Raw genomic sequence first — 14,634 nt, 5'->3', positions numbered from 1 at the left:
CATTATATTGTTAAAATGCCTGACGGAAATAAAATTACTTGAAGCCAATTGAGTAAGTCAATGCACTTCTTAATTGCAAGATCTTTATTCTAAATGGCCTACTCCTGCTCCTAATTGGTATGTTCATATATCCATCTTAATGTTTTGGTCATGCAAATATATGTCTTCTGACATTTTGATGACAAACTCAGGCTCAGTATTCAAACTGTCATAACTATAAAACAAGAAAAAAAAGTTAGTCCAAACCAAAAGTCTTCACACTTTGTAATTTTTGGTTTCAAAACCACCTGCAAGCCTTCCAGGGTTCAGGGGTGACTTGATCGATGTTTTCAAGATATTAATGGGAACAGATGGGTAGATAGTGAGAAACTATTTCTGATGGTTGGGACGTCTCGGACGAGGGGACAGAATATGGAAATTACAGCCAGATCTTTCAGGAGTGAAGTTAGTAGACACTTCTACGCACAAAAGATGGTAGAAGTTTGGAATTCTCTTCCGCAAACAGCAATTTTTTAATTATTATTATTCCTTCATGGGATGTGGGTGGCGCTGGCTAGGCCAGCATTTATTGCCCCTCCCTAATTGCCCTTGAGAAGGTAGTGATGAGCTGCCTTCTTAAACTGCTGCAGTCCATGTGAGGTAGATATACCCACAATGCTGTTAGGAAGGGAGTTCCAGGATTTTGACCCAGCGACAGTGAAGGACGGCGATATAATTCCAAGTCAGGATGGTGTGTGACTTTGAGGGGAACTTGTAGGTGATGGTGTTCCCATGCATTTGCTGCCCTTGTCCTTCTAGTTGGTACAGGTCATGGGTTTGGAAAGTGCTGTCTAAGGAGTCTTGGTGCATTGCTGCAGTGCATCTTGTAGATGGTACACACTGCTTGCACTGTTCATCTGTGGTGAAGGGAGTGAATATTTGTATATGGAGTGACAAGCAAGTGGGCTGCTTTGTCCTGGATGGTGTTGAGCTTCTTGAGTGTTGTTGGAGCTGCACCCATCCAGGCAAGTGGAGAGTATTCCATCAAACTCCTGACTTGTGCCTTGTAGATGGTGGACAGGCTTTGGGGAGTCAGGAGATGAGTTACTCGCCACAGGATTCCTAGCCTCTGACCTGCTCTTGTAGCCACGGTATGGCTACTCCACTTCAGTTTCTGATTGATGGTGACCCCTAGGATGTTGATAGTGGGGGATTCAGCGATTGTAATACCATTGAATGTCAAGGGGAGATGGTTAGAATCTCTCTTGTTGGAGATGGCCATTGCCTGGCACTTGTGTGGCACGAATGTTACTTGCCACCTATCAGCCCAAGCCTGGATATTGTCCAAGTCTTAATGCATTTCTATACTGACTGCTTCAGTAGCTGAGGAGTCGCGAATGGTGCTGAACATTGTGCAATCATCCCCACTTCTGACCTTATGATTGAAGGAAGGTCATTGATGAAGCAGCTAGGTATGACTCCAACCAGCAGAGAGTGTTCCCCCGATTCCCATTGACTTCAATTTTGCTTAGGTTCCTTGATGCCATACTCGGTCAAATACTGCCTTGATGTCAAGGGCAGTCACTTTCACCTCACTCCTTGAGTTCAGCTCTTTTGTCCATGTTTGAACCAAGGCTGTAATGAGGTCAGAGCTGAGTGGCCCTGGCGGAACCCAAACTGAGTGACACTGAGCAGGTTATTGCTAAGTAAGTGACGATTGATAGCACTGTCGATGACACCTTCCATCATATTGCTGATGATAAAGAGTAGACTGGTGGGGCGGTAATTGGCCGGGCTGGACTTGTCCTGTTTGTTGTGTACAGGAACTACCTGGGCAATTTTCCACATTGCCGGGTAAATGCCAGTGTTGTAGCTGTACTGGACAGCTTGGCTAGGGGTGCTGTAAGTTCTGGAGCACAGGTTTTCAGTTCTATTGCCTGAATACTGTCAGGGCCCATGGCCTTTCTTTATTATTAATGTTATAGACATGTGGTTAAGGGAGTGGAGGGGGGTGGTTCTGACTGTTCACCTCCCAACCGACCGCAATCGTGTTTTGTTTAAAATGATGAGTTAGCCCCTGAGTATTTTACTTGCCAAATAAACAGATAGTGACAGGTTTTCTTGTAGATTTAAAATAGAATATAAACTATTTATTGAACAATATTCATTCCTCGAAATGTTTGCAACACCATTCATGCATGCATTCACTCTCACATGCACTCTCAAGAGAAGATAGATAGAAGGTAAAGGGTAAGAGCTCAAGGTGTGTTCTGTGTTCATGGTTTATGGTAAACCTGTTGAACCTTCTAAGTAGAACAGTCTGAGTTGTTTGTAGTCTTGAATTTGTTGAGGTGTTGCAGATTCCTGGTGGTTAAGATTTCAAACTGGAGGTGGTGGGTCACTTTCAGTTCTCTGCTGCAGCAGGTTGAAGTATAGAATCAGCAACATGGCTTCTTCTTCTTGTTTAGGCTGGGTCTTTCCACAACCCTTGGCTGGACTCCTTCTGTGAGGTTGTTGTGATCTCTCCCTCTTTCTCCAGAGGGTGGCCTTTTAAGGTCAAAATCCATCAAATAGAGTCTTTGTTGTTGGCACATGGCCCTCTCCCCTGGTGTGACCACACAATGGACCAGGATGTAGAATCCATGGCCATCCATTGATGACTGGATGGGTATAATCCCATTATGAAGTAGCTATTTCACACCTTCTTCGTTGCAGAAGCAATTAAGGAATGCCTCTTGATGGTTTCGGGATGGGTGTAATTAACACCTCTTAGTCTGGAATGTATCCTTTTGTCCTTTCAAGACAGCGAGACGGTATGAATATACAGGCCGAGTCATCTGACCTTCGGCCACCATCTTGCAGCACATTGTCCACTTTTTACAGGAAAATTCAATTTCAAAGATTCCACATCTGGATAAAGTTCACATCTTTATCATAAAGTAGGAATATAATATGTCTTTATTGGGCATGAGACTAGATTTAATATTAAATCTGAGATTGATAGATTCTTGTTAACCAAAGTTAGTAAGCGATATGGGCAAAAGCGCATATATGGAGTTAGGTCACAGATCAGCCGTGGTTTCATTGAATGGCAGAACAGGCTTGACAGGTAAATTGTACCTGTGCTCCTATGTTCTTACTTTATCCTAGATTTCTGTATTTCTGCCCACATGCTGCCCCTGAAAATCACCACCACTTTAAAGGCGGTATCCTGAGCCCCGCCAAAACTGTGATCCTGCAAAATTATTTTGGCTCGAAGTCACTTTCACTATTTTGAAGTAGTTTCTGAACATTTAAATGTTCTTCATGAAATAAGTTTCATCAACTTAGCTGTGAGGTCAATACGCATATGATTTCCTCTGTGTGTAGTCTACTTTTGTGTGCACTAGTCAATATGCATATTGCACACCTTCAAGAAAAGCTCTTTAAGCAGTGATACATGTGAATAATTAAATTTGTGCAATATGGCAAATCAATGCATACTGAGGACTTGATAAATGAGCTCACAGATAACTGCATTAATATGCCATGGTATACAGCTATTCAATGTATCAGATGTTAATTTTTATTATTTCTTTCTATCAAATATTATTAATTTGCAATAAAATGTTTGTAAAGATTTAAAATACAAGTGCACTTCCTGTGACATTGCCAATTAGTATCAGAAGATATGTCTTATAACAACTAGAATGTTAATATTACTTTTCTAATAGATACAAAGGGGATGAAATTCAACTTCGGCAGGAGTATCAGTCAGGCGATAGTGGATTGGCCACCCATCCCACCCAATTTTCCTTTCCATTGACAGCAGTGGGAAAAAGAAACCTGTTGTTGGCTAGCCTGGTAGGATGAGGTGGAGAGGCACTCTGCTGAAACTCTGCCCCCAAAAAGTGGCTGCCAAGATTTCCCTTGCATGATCTTGCTGCAACCCTGATCTGCCCACTGGCAGTTCATCCAGCCACATTTATTTTTTTTTTCCAAAATATACTTTATTCATAAAAATCTGTAAATCTTACATTCCCAAACAGTTTCAAACAGCATCAAGTCAAAAAATACAAACAGTGCAAAGGTGATCAGTTTCCTTCAATACAATCATGAGTTGCCTCACACCCCTTCCATTTCATTGTCATGCCATATACATTTTTACATTTACAGCACACAAAATTTTACCGATACAGTTCGAGGGGTTTCCCATGGATCCAGCCCCTCAATTCAGCTTGGTGGGGAGACCTTACACTGTGGTCTTTCCCCATTGAGCCTTTGCTGCGGCTGCCCCAAGCTTTAGTGCGTCCCTCAGCACGTAGTCCTGGACCTTGGAATGTGCCAGTCTGCAACGTTCGGTGGTGGACAACTCTTTGCGCTGGAAGACCAGCAAGTTTCGGGCAGACCAAAGGGCGTCTTTCACCGAATTGATAGTCCTCCAGCAGCAGTTGATGTTTGTCTCGGTGTGCGTCCCTGGGAACAGCCCGTAGAGCACAGACTGCTGTGTTACAGAGCTGCTTGGGATGAACCTCGACAAAAACCACTGCATCTCTTTCCACACCTGCCTTGCAAAGACACATTCCAGGAGGAAGTGGGCAACCGTCTCTTCCCCACCACAGCCACCGCAGGGGCATTGTGTGGAGGGGGCGAGACTTTGCATGTGCATGAAGGATCTGATGGGGAGGGCCCTTCTCACCACCAGCCAAGCTACGTCTTGGTGCTTGTTTGAAAGTTCTGGTGATGAGGCATTCCGCCAAATGACTTTGATGGTCTGCTCGGGGAACCATCCGACAGGATCCTTTTCCCGTAGGGCCTTGAGGACATTCCGTGCAGACCACTGCCTGATGGACCGGTGGTCAAAGGTGTTTTCCTGCAGAAACTGCTCCACGAAGGATAGGTGGTACGGCACGGTCCAACTGCATGGAGTGTTCCGCGGCAATGTGACCAGGCCCATCCTTCGCAACACCGGGAACAGATAGAACCTCAGCACGTAGTGACACTTGGAGTTTGCGTACTGGAGGTCTACACACAGCTTGATGCAGCCGCACACAAAGGTGGTCATCAGGATGAGGGCCACGTTGGGTACATTTTTCCCGCCCTTATCCAGAGATTTGAACATCGTGTCCCTCCGGACCCGGTCCATTTTAGATCCCCAGATGAAGTGGAAAATGGCTCGGGTGACCGCCGCAGCGCAGGAGTGGGGTATGGGCCACGTACAGCAACAACGTGAGCGCCTCGCACCTGATGACCAGGTTCTTACCCACAATGGAGAGATCGCTGCCCCCACATGCTCAACTTTTGTTGTACCTTGGCTACTCGCTCCTCCCAGGTTTTGGTGCACGCCCCGGCCCTTCCAAACCATTTGCCCAGCACCTTCAGGTAATCTGACCTGACGGTGAAGGGGCCAAAGGATCGGTCAGCCCAGTTCCCAAAGAACATGGCCTCGCTCTTGCCGTGGTAAACTTTGGCTCCCGAGGCCAGTTCGAACTGGTCGCAGTTGCTCATCAGTCTGCGCACGGACAGCAGATCTGAGCGGAAGACGGCGACGACATCCATGTACAGGGAGGTTTTAACCTGAGTGCCTCCGCTGCCTGGGATTGTCACCCCTCTTATGCTCGCATCCTTCCTAATGGACTCTGCAAAGGGTTCAATACAGCAAACAAACAAGACCGGGGAGAGAGGACAGCCCTGTCTGACTCCAGATTGGATCGGGAAACTTTTCGATTCCCACCCATTGATTGAGACTGCGCTACTGATGTTTGTGTAGAGCAGTTGGATCCAATTGCAGATTCCCTCCCCAAACCCCATTTTGGAAAGCACGTCCATCATGTAGGTATGCGATATCCTGTCAAAAGCCTTCTCCTGGTCCAGGCTGATGAGGCAGGTGTCCACCCTCCTGTCCCATACATAGGCAATCGTATCCCTGAGTAGCGCGAGACTATCAGAGATCTTCCTGCCGGGTACAGTGCAGGTCTGATCAGGGTGAATCACCAACTCCAGAGCAGATTTGACTCGACTGGCTATGACTTTGGACAGAATCTTGTAGTCAACATTAAGCAGTGAGATGGGCCGCCCATTTCTGATTTCTGCCCTCTCCTTCTTCCGCTTGTAAATGAGGGTGATGATGCCTTTCCTCATGGATTCTGACATGCTGCCGGCCAGGAGCATACTCTCGTATACTTCCAGCAGGTCTGGGCTGACCCAGTCCCACAGGGCCGAGTACAACTCGACCAGTAAGCCGTCGCTTCCGGGAGTTTTACTCGTCTCGAAGGACTCAACGGCCTTTGTCAGCTCGTCCAGAGTTAGCGGCTTGTCCAGTCTCTCCCTCCTGCTGTCATCTAAGACCTCTGCGATAGATGACAGGAAGGACTGGGAGGCTCTGCTGTCTGTGGGCTTCGCGTCATGCAGCCCAGCATAAAAGGATTTGCTGATCCTTAGTATGTCGGACTGCGAAGACGTTACCAAGCCATCTTCTTCCTTCAGGCTGTTGATAACAGAGCTCTCTCTGTGTACCTTTTGGAAGAAGTAACACGAGCACGTCTCATCCTGCTCGATGGAGCGGACTCTGGACCAGAAGATGATCTTGGAGGCCTCCTTGGCAAAGAGCAAGGCCTGCTGGCTCTTCACCTCTTGGAGGTCCTCCTTGACCTCGACCCCCATTGACTGCAACCGTAGCAGATTTTGCATACTTTTCTGGAGTCGGGACATTTCCCTCTGTCTCTCTCTCGCCCTCTGAACACCTTTGTGGATGAAGACCCTCTTGATGTTCTCCTTAATCGCTTCCCACCAGTGAACTGGAGACTCAAAGAGGGGTTTCACGGTTCCTCCAACCTTTGTAATCCCTTTTGAGTTCCTCAACGTTCTCTGGGGTCAGCAGTGTAACGTTGAGCTTCCACGTCCCTCTGCCAACCCGCTGGTCGTCCTGTAAGTGACAGTCAGCCAGTAAGAGGCAGTGGTCGGAGAAGAACACCGGCTTGACGTCGGTGGATCCGACCTTGACAGCACGGGACACAAACAGGAAGTCAATCCTGGAACGGCACACCCGTCTGATCTTGACCATGTGTATATGCGCTGCGCTCCGTCTGCAGGTTTGCTGAAGACGTCGTGCAGTTTGGCATCTTTAACTGTTTGAAACAGGAGCATAACCACGTGCCTTCCAAGATTTCTGCATTTCTGCCCACTTGCTGCCCCTGAAAATTATTACCACTTAAAGATGATGGTGAGCCTCACATGGACTGTGATTCTGTAACATTATTTTGGCTGGGAGTCACTTTCACTCTTTTGAACTTGCAGTTTCTGAGTGTCTAGAGGTATTTTGTGAATTTAAAGGGAGCTATGCATAGTGAAATTATGGATTTCCCTCTGGAGATTTGATTGTTCCTGTGTTCCTTTGAGGAGGAGGAATATGATGAGGACATAGAGAAGGAAAGGATGGAGGACAGAGGAGTGCAGAAGCATGCCGGAGGCAACACCAAAGATACTACCTGCTACCACTGCTACCTCTTTTCTCTGTGACTGCCCTTGTGACTAAAATTCTGTACTTCTGCCCACTTGCTACCCTGAAAATTGCCACAACTTTAAATGTGGTGGTGCTGAGCCCCACATGGGTGACTACGCCATTTTAAAAATAATTCTGCATAAACTCAAATGTTGCAATGCTAAACTGAGATATTTCCTGTCCAGAGTATTAAATATTATTCAGAATCATTTCCCGAGGAATTCAGTGTCAAACCTGTACCTTACACACAATTGTAGCTGTATTGTATATTCACCCAGAACACTAGAAACATGTCTCAGTACATGACAATCATGTGATATATCATAAATATGGCCCATATTTTCTAAATATATTTTTATATTTAACTGCTATGCAATGCAATCCAATCATCATTATCTATTAATTACAGTTATAATTGGAGAACTATTAGCTCAAATAAAATGCTAGTTATGCTAACTATAGAAAGCTGTAGTTTCTTCTGCAAGGAAAGAAGTCCAACATTTTGGCACAGAACCACTTTAAGAGACATCTGCTTTAGGCAAGATCTTTGCTCACTTAAGTTGGCGTCAACAAAGAACAGTATGCAGTCCTACATATTAGAACTGACACTGTCAAACTTAATCTGTTGTATTGTTTTTATCCTTTAAAATGTCTTACAAATTAAGTTGTTCCAAAACCAAAAATGTTCAACTTGACAATGTTAACATTTTCATTTATATTCTAATTTCAGCCTTTTTTTTGGCTAATAAAACAGAAAGTTTCCTTTCTATGATAGATGATATTTGTTTGAGGAGGTAGCAGCTGCATCTGGCGTTAGTTTACATTGGGCCTGATCCTGTCTTAAATTGCCATCCATGCACAAGGGCTTCCATTTCATGATTACAAGATAGTGATCAGAATCCAGAACCCTGGTCAATTTCCCTTTCCTTAATATTGACTCCTGTTGTGAGGGCCCAGGTGCAGCGTCCCTAGAGGTGGCCACACGCTTCAAGACATATACTGCAGTGGTGATGCCCTGAGAGATGAAACCATCCAGGCTGGAAATTGAATCCTTCCCATTTTCAGAATCTTGTATGTTTCAATGAGATCACCTCTCAACTCCAGAGAGTATAGGCCCATTCTATTCAATCTCTCCTCACCCCCTCATCATTCCAGTGAAACATCATTGATCTCCATTTAAGGCAAGTATAGCCTTCCTTAGGTCAGGCCAGGATCGGAGGCGGGCGGGCGCTAAAAATAGTGCTGCCAGCTTGCGTGCAGGTTCTCTGGTTCCATCCCAACCCTGGGCCATTTTCATGGAGGTGGGATGGAGGCTGCAGAGCTACCTGCCCACATGCAGTTGATAGGCCCTTAATTATTTGGTTGGCTATCAATGCCTGTTAACAGAGGCCAACAGGGATTTCCCCCACAGGCAGTGAGGACCAATTTAACTGCCTGTAAGTGGTCTCCCAGCGGCAGACTGGGGAAGGGAGCTAGCCATCCAGGCAAGCCTAAAGGCCCTCCCTGCCTGCCTGGGTGCAGCAGCAGCCGCAGATGGCCCTTTAAAGAGGCTCCCCCTTCCCCCATCCCCATCCTCCGCACCCCCCCCCCCCCCCATCCCCCAAGTCACTGTGATGGCCTGCTGCAAAACCATTTTTTAGCTTAAAATTAAAAAAGTTGGAGCGAGGGCTCCTCCATTTTGAAAAGCCCTCTCCCTCATTTACCTTCCATTGCATCCTGCTGCTGCTTTCAAGCTGGAAGGCATCTGATTGTGCCTTGAGCTTCAAGAGCTCACCAACCATCCTTATTTGGATGGAAAGCCCGCCCTCCGGCCATTAATTGGCCGTTCCAGGGAAAATCACAATGAATGACTGCTTCCCACACAGTGCAGTCTTCTGACCCACACTGACAGTGGGGTTCAGAAGCCTGCAGGGAAAATTCTGCCCCAAAACTGTACATTGTACTCCAGGTGTGGTCTCACTAAAGCACTGCACAATTGCAGCAAAACTTCCTTATTCTTGTACTCCAACCCTCTTGTAATAAAGACCAACGTACCATTTGCCTTCCTAATTGCTTGCTGCACCTGCATATTAACTTTCTGTGATTATGTGTACAAGGGCACCCAGATCCATCTGAACAGCAACATTTAATAAAAGCAAAATACTGCAGATGCTGGAAATCTGAAATAAAAACAAGAAATGCTGGGAATACTCAGCAGATCTGGCAGCATCTGTGGAGAGAGAAGCAGAGTTAACGTTTCAGTTCAGTGACCCTTCATCAGAACTTCATCAGCAACATTTAATAGTTTCTCACCATTTAACATTCTGTTTTTCTATTCTTCAATCATTCAGTGAATACCCTCACATTTCCCCAGATTATACTTCATCTTCCACCTTCTTGCTCACTCACTTAACCTATTTATGTCTTTTTGTAAACTCTGGGGAGGAATAAATTCATATAGCGCCGCTTCTAGCTTCAATTATATCAATAATTATATCAATAAGGGCGGCACAGTGGCACAGTGGTTAGCATCGCAGCCTCACAGCTCCAGCGACCCGGGTTCGATTCTGGGTACTGCCTGTGCGGAGTTTGCAAGTTCTCCCTGTGTCTGTGTGGGTTTCCGCTGGGTGCTCTGGTTTCCTCCCACCTCCAAAAGACTTGCAGGTTGATAGGTAAATTGTAAATTGCCCCTAGTGTAGGTAGGTGGTAGGAGAATGGTGGGGATGTGGTAGAAAATATGGGGTAGTGCAGGGTTAGTATAAATGGGTGGTTATTGGCCAGCACAGACTCGGTGGGCTGAAGGGCCTGTTTCAGTGCTGTATCTCTAAATAAATAAATAAATAAAATGAGGAACACCGCACAGGCTGCGCCAGGAGCAACGCATGGCATTGCCTTCCCCTGGAGAATCGATGTAAGTCTGCATATAAATTTTTCCCCCTTTGTGTCCTCCTCACAGCTTACTTTCCACCTTGCTTTGCATCATCAGCAAACCTGGATACATTACACTCGGTCCCTTCATCTACGTTATTAATGTAGATTTTAAAAAGCTGAGGCCCCTAGCACTGATCCTTGCGGCTGCACACTAGTAACAGCCTGCCGACTTGAAAATGATCATTCTTTACTACTATTAATTAATTTAAGCTCTTCACTCTCATTAGACCCTTGGTTTGCCACTATTTCTGGTATGTTTTTGTGTTTTCTACTGTGAAGAGAGACACAAAATATTTGTTTTCTGTATCAGCCATTTCCTTATTCATCATTATAATTTCTCCTGTCTCAGCCTCTAAGGGATCCACATTTGCTTTTGCTACTCTCTTCCTTTTTACATACCTGTAGAAGCTCTTACAGTCTGTTTTTATATTCCTTGCTAGATTAATCTCATTCTATTTTCTCCATCTTTATCAATTTTTTTGGTCATCCTTTGCTTGTTTCTAAAACTCTCTCAATCCTTAGACTTATATGCAGCTGCAGATTCAAATATAGAGCGAACATATCATCTTACACACATTAATGCGCTCCATCCCGTGCTCCAATTCATCTTTGAAATGGAACAGTCTAATGGGCTCCATTTCTTTGACATGTTAGTTGAGAAGTCTGCAAAGAGTTCTCTACTACAGTCTACTGCAAGCCTACCTTCACTGGTCAATATACGCATTGGGATTCCTACAGCTCCATGCACTATAAGATTGGCCTTATCAGCAATCTTGTAAGTAGGGCCTGAACCATTTGCTCACTGTGCAAGCTTGACACCAAAATAGGGTGCATCAAGGCTATCCTGCGGGATAATGTCTACCCCAATCAGATCATTGCTAATGGTGTATCACGCATACTCACAAATGGGCATAAGGCCACCACTTTCGGTCCTGAAAAGTGCCCAATCGGCCTCAAAATCCCCTGTAAGGGTAAGGTATCTCAAAAATTTGAGCAACGGGTGAAGCTAGCAGTTCCACACTGCTACTATGTAATAGCCACACAAGTGGTATTTCCCACTAACAGGATGCTGCCATCAAGCCAAAAAGACATTCTGCCTACTACACAAATGAATTATGTGGTATATGAATTTCAGTGCTGGTGCGATGCCAGGTATGCAGCCCACACATCCCAACAACAGGCAGATCGTATCAAACAGCACACCCCTTTAACTGTTCACAATAGGCAGAGTACTGACCATATTCAACCAGCGCATACTTACAAATCTCAGAACATAATGTCTAACATTAGATACAATTCCACAATTGGACAGCACTTACTGAACAATCGCCAGTTTGCTATGAATTACACTAACAACCAATTTCAGACTATCTGTTGGGCTCGCAATGTGGCTTATTTACGCTTGCTAGAAGCTACATATATTCATATGTAGGGTCCTGTCCTCTGCAGGCAAAAGGAACATGTCCAGGCATTGCCCCTTTTTTGAATTAAACAGAAGTATGGAGGACAATAGTTCCCTGATGCATTCTGCATGGCAATGCCTCGACCAATCAGAGTCGACTTGCCAATAAGTCAGCACCTTTTTCTCATCCAGTCTAAATTGTTGCTCACTTTGAAATTTGGCACTTCTACATCTGTCCTGATGAGTGCAAGATGAAAAGCTTTGCCAGCATGTCTCTTTCTTCAGCAATAAACAAAAAAACCTTTAACCATTTGTTATGCTGGGCCCCCAACTGCCAAGAATGAGGCTCATCAATTATGTCATGAACATCGATTTTTAACTGTTGGAGCGAGGAAATGAGTTGTTAAACAGATCAGCCATGGCTGAAAAAAAAATATTTACATATGAACAGACATTAAAGGTGAGGACACGCATTCCAGGCCCTCCTAAGGAGGGTACAATCCACCAGGGCCAGGACTGGTTAGATCAGCTGTTTCCAGGGTTTCCTTCTGAACTGGCCACAGAGAGTTTCAAAGCAGAGTGACCGTTTGCTCCTGGACTGAGAAGATCTTTCCTGTCTGCTCCTATCTCTTTCTCACAAGCCTCTGAATCCACTGAAGACACATGAACCCCAAGAGAGAAAAGTCTCCTACAGCGAACAAGGTTTAAGAAGAATACTGGGCCACAACGAAAAGAAAGATCTACTTAGAATCAAGGACTCAACAGTGAGCTCAAAGAACCATAACAACAACTCTTCAGATATTGCTTCAAACTTTTCCACTTGAATCTGAAGAAGCAGAAACAGGGTTAGAAGCAGACTCCGACAGGGTATTGTTAGCAAAGATACAATTGGAACTGAGGAAACTTGAATTTGAGGAGAGGGAGAGAGAAAGAATATTATTTATTTATTTAGAGATACAGCACTGAAACAGGCCCTTCGGCCCACCGAGTCTGTACCAACCATCAACCACCCATTTATACTAATCCTACACTAATTCCATATTCCTACCACATCCACACCTGTCCCTATATTTCCCTACCACCTACCTATACTAGGGGCAATTTATAATGGCCAATTTACCTATCAACCTGCAAGTCTTTGGCACGTGGGAGGAAACCGGAGCACCCGGAGCAAACCCATGCAGACACAGGGAGAACTTGCAAACTCCACACAGGCAGTACCCAGAATTGAACCCGGGTCGCTGGAGCTGTGAGGCTGCAGTGCTAACCACTGCGCCACTGTGCCGCCCCTGGAAGGAATGCGAAGAGAGAGAGAGTTGAAGCTGATTGAGTTAACTAGGGGGCAACAGAGTAACCCCAGTGAAAGCATGGCCAATATGGAGGAGCATAATTCAGGGCTGGGTACAAAATTGTTAAAAGTAGCTTAACTAATTCTAAAGTTCAATGCAGAGGATGTAGAAGGATTTTTGTGTCCTTTGAGCAACTGGCAAGTCAGCTAAAATAGCCAGCTGAGACCTGGCCTCTTTTACTACAAAGCAAGCAAACTGGAAAAGCCCATGAGGTCTTTTCCCTGTTGCCAGATGAGAGTTCATCAAATTATGAACTGACAAAAATGCTATCCTCGGGGCATGTTAATTAGTACCCGAAGCATATTGCCAAAAGTTTAGAACCCTCAAGAAGCAAGCTAATCAAACTTATTTGGAGTTTTAAAGAAGTTTGAAAGCGTTTGACCAGTGGCTGAGGGGTCTTAAAGTACAGCTCAGCTATGAGAATCTCGAAGAAGTAATTCTGTTAGAGGAATTTAAACACTCTCTCCCACTCTCCATAAAGACCAATGTAGAGGAGCAACAGGTCCAGAGAGCCCGGCAAGTGGCCGCCTGGCCGATGAGTTTGGTTTGATTTATAAGTCAGTTTCCCAGGGGAGAACCTTTCCTAATCTCCACCACAAATTTGAAAGGGGAGGTGATAGAAGCCCAAGCAGTCCTGGGAGAGAAAGGAAAGCAGGAGACACATGGGCTCTTCTCCAGCCAAAAAGGAAGGTGCTGTGAGCAAGAGTGAGACCCAAAGACCTGTGTGCTTCCATTGTAATAAAGCAGGGCATTTAAGAGCTGACTGCTGGAAACTAAAGGGCACACCCGCTCAGTGAAGAAGAGAACCTGATGGAAAGCACAGCAGAATAAGCTGTGGCTTTAACTGAAGTAACAGTAAGACCCAGGAAGTCTACTGTTGCAAGTGCAGGAAAATTTAATAGGATTCCTGAGGGTTTTCAGGTTACGTGTCTGAAGGGAGAGTAACCCCATACCTCTCGAGTGGGGCAAGCAAGCCCATAGAAATTTTCAGGGACACAGGGGCCACTAGATCCCTTTTACTGGGAAAAAGCCTGACCTTTCCCCCAGAGAGTGTAGTGAACACCAGAATGGTGGTGAATGGTATTGGAGGGCAGTGTATGCCTGTACCTGTACACTGGGTGCACCTGGAGTGCGACCTAGTTTCAGGGCCGTGACCGTAGGGATTGTCTCTAGTTTGCATGTGGACGGGGTTGACCTGCGCCCAGGTAATGATCTGGTGGGGGTGAAGGTGGTAGCCCCTCCCGTAGTGAAAGAAAGACCGCAGGAGGTCAGAGAGACAGGGCTGTGGCAGGAGACGGTCCCCTGCAGTTACCCTGAATGTGTAGCGGATCGGGCCATGATCAAACCAGCTCCCCCAGAGGAGACTGAATTAGCACTGCAGGCAGATGACCAAGTCTGTCTGTCTTTCTTTGGAAAGTTAGGGGAACCAGGGAATGAATTAAATGGATTTTCTCGAGCTGAGGCTCAGCGAGCCGACCCAGTATTGTAAGAGTTAGCACAGGCTGCCCAGTCTG

This window comes from Heterodontus francisci, chromosome 11, assembly GCF_036365525.1.
Source record: "Heterodontus francisci isolate sHetFra1 chromosome 11, sHetFra1.hap1, whole genome shotgun sequence".
NCBI classification, from domain to species: Eukaryota; Metazoa; Chordata; class Chondrichthyes; order Heterodontiformes; family Heterodontidae; genus Heterodontus; species Heterodontus francisci.
This window is presented reverse-complemented; position numbering follows the sequence as displayed.